This window comes from Apium graveolens, unplaced genomic scaffold (genome assembly GCF_009905375.1).
Source record: "Apium graveolens cultivar Ventura unplaced genomic scaffold, ASM990537v1 ctg8129, whole genome shotgun sequence".
NCBI classification, from domain to species: domain Eukaryota; kingdom Viridiplantae; phylum Streptophyta; class Magnoliopsida; order Apiales; family Apiaceae; genus Apium; species Apium graveolens.
The window spans coordinates 111,596-114,048 of record NW_027420910.1 but is presented as its reverse complement, the minus strand read 5'-3'; the positions used below and the strand labels follow the sequence as shown (position 1 = coordinate 114,048).

Sequence of the window (2,453 nt, the reverse complement as noted above, 5' to 3'; positions counted from 1 at the left end):
CAGTTTTAAAAACAAAATATATTGTCTGAAATGACTCCATACAACGGCGTAGTTATAAAATAATATTGTAATATGATGTGTTAGTCAATAATTTCCGTGAGACAAAGTGTTGTCCTTTCTCCATTCTCACAACATTTTCTGTAAAATGATGTGTTGTCTTATATTAATAGAGTCAATGGTGTGCTAAAAGAGAAAGTATTGTTTGAAATTTATGTTGCAACGCTCTAGTAAAACTCATATTTTGTGTATTCTATATAGACAAATCTTTATTCATTTGTAACATTTGTAGAAATAGCAACATACAACAGTTTTATTTGTAGGAATAGCAACATACAACATTTTTATTTTCAACTGCTTAAAGCAATTTCTTCATGCTACGTCAACTACTCTAGCCCTGCTCTTGATCCAATTATTTTCCGACAACTCCTATATGTTGCATTAGTCGTCCCACTTGAAAATAACTGGGTAGCCTAGCATATGCTGAAAAAATAGAAGGAAAAAAAGAACAACATATTCAATGACTCTATTTTTTTCTTAAAAAACAAAATCAATAACTGAATGAAAAATGCCAAAGATAGTTTCATAACAGAGGGTACCTACTTAGAGCTTAAATGGTTTTTATCTAGCAATCCATGAGCAATATAAGCATAAAAACTCTTAAAAGTATATAATAATTTGAAACTTTATGAAGTAAATAAAATAATACGGTAGTAGTAAATACAATCATTATCAGAGTATAAAGTGTATAAAAGGATTCATATTAATGGCTCAGAATGCTTATATGGCTATACACGAATACGACCATGAATGTAAGCCAAGGCATTTGCAGGTAATTGAAATCACAACTGATAAGGATTCTTGTGAGCTATTTTGTAGAACATTGGGATCCACTACCTGTATAAACTCATCATGGCTCTCCATAGACACGTGTAATGACACATTATAATGCATTACTATGTAATATAACAAAAATTAAGCAAGTGAGTTTATTAGCTGAAAGACCATAGTTGATAATTAAGCAATTATCATTAGTATCTGAGTAGGTACCTACTAGTACTAGTAGTGACGAGATGAAAACAAGTAGTAGGAGTGTGGACACAAGTGAGTTTGGAATGTATAGCAGCGGCACAATTACTGGTGCTAAAATTTATGGCGGCTTACACCCTCGTCAGTTTGCTACTACTCCAAGAGCATGTATAAGTATAAACTCATACCAAATGACACATTACAATGTATTATACTGTCATATAAACATATACACCAAATATAAACTGTGAATAAAAAATTATACCTGCTTTGGTTGACCCTAAAAAAATAGTTGTGACAATAATATGACCCATCCCTATCACATTGCCATTTAAAACAGTTGCTTCCATTTCCTGGAAAATAGAAAAGGCAACAAGTTAAACAAGTGTTAGTAGTTTATCAAATTAAGTAACCATTTGCGCAGGGGAAACAACTTAAACAAGAGGTATTCATAGACACAAAGAGACCAAAGATGAACTTACAATGACAACTACCAACAAAAATATTAATTTCTGACAAGTGTACTTAACCAACGCACAAGACAATAGTACCATTACAAGGAAAAATTAATCATATGACAATTACAAATTTATCCAAATCACAGGGCACATGTAATGAGTCTAAATTTTTCAATCATCGTTTAAAAATTAAAAATTAGAAAAGTAACAAATACAAAAAAACAACCAAACAGAGTTATATGTTATTATACAAACATATATACATAATATGTGAAATATAGATGAAAATTACCAAATCGAAAGTGGCGACAAAGGAGTAAAGAGCGGCTGACAAGTTTATGAATAGTTTATATGGTTCCAACAATCAGATGCATCTTGCAAAGATAGGGTTCAATTTAGGGGTTTTTATTTAGGGATCTGATTTCACCGGTTTGATTCACAAAGTCTAGGGTTTTGATTTAAGGATTTTGATTTAGAGATGTGATTTAAGTGATTCAGAGTGAGAGTTTGAAGTGGTGGAAGAAGTAGGGAGAGATGCTTGAATCGTAGTGGTTGAATGACACTCAAAAAAGGCGAGTAAGATAGATCTTAAGGGGTGGGGGGAATATTTGGGGGAGGCGGGGAATTGTTAAGGGGTGGGGGGAATATTTGGGGGAGGCGGGGAATTGAAAATATCAAGGGAGGGTTTCTTTTAGTAGTATTATGCGGGGAACAAAGCAGTGCATATTATTTTTGTTCTTTAATCGGAAAATAAAAAAATATTAATAAAACAATGATGTGAAAAAGTAAATAAAAAAATTGTTTGTGAATTAAAAAAATAAAGAAGATGAGATCATGTGATTTTAGTCTTCTATAAAAAATAAAAAAATCAAGGTAATCTTTCACGATTTTATAAAGAAAATTCATTAAATTTACCATATAAGACCATCTCCAGCTAAAATATGGCCGGCAAAAATTTTAGTGAACCTC

The 2,453-nt window shown here is 31.8% G+C and overlaps 1 long non-coding RNA gene across 1 annotated transcript; it reads right to left on the bottom strand.

Moving 5' to 3' along the window:
• Positions 1 to 254: 254 nt before the first annotated feature.
• Positions 255 to 2,088, bottom strand: LOC141704684 (uncharacterized). The gene is made up of 3 exons (XR_012568034.1): positions 1,777 to 2,088; positions 1,292 to 1,379; positions 255 to 480 (listed from the first exon to the last, which is right to left on the bottom strand). It is a non-coding gene; the product is annotated as an uncharacterized LOC141704684 (long non-coding RNA).
• Between the last annotated feature and the right edge of the window lie 365 nt (positions 2,089 to 2,453).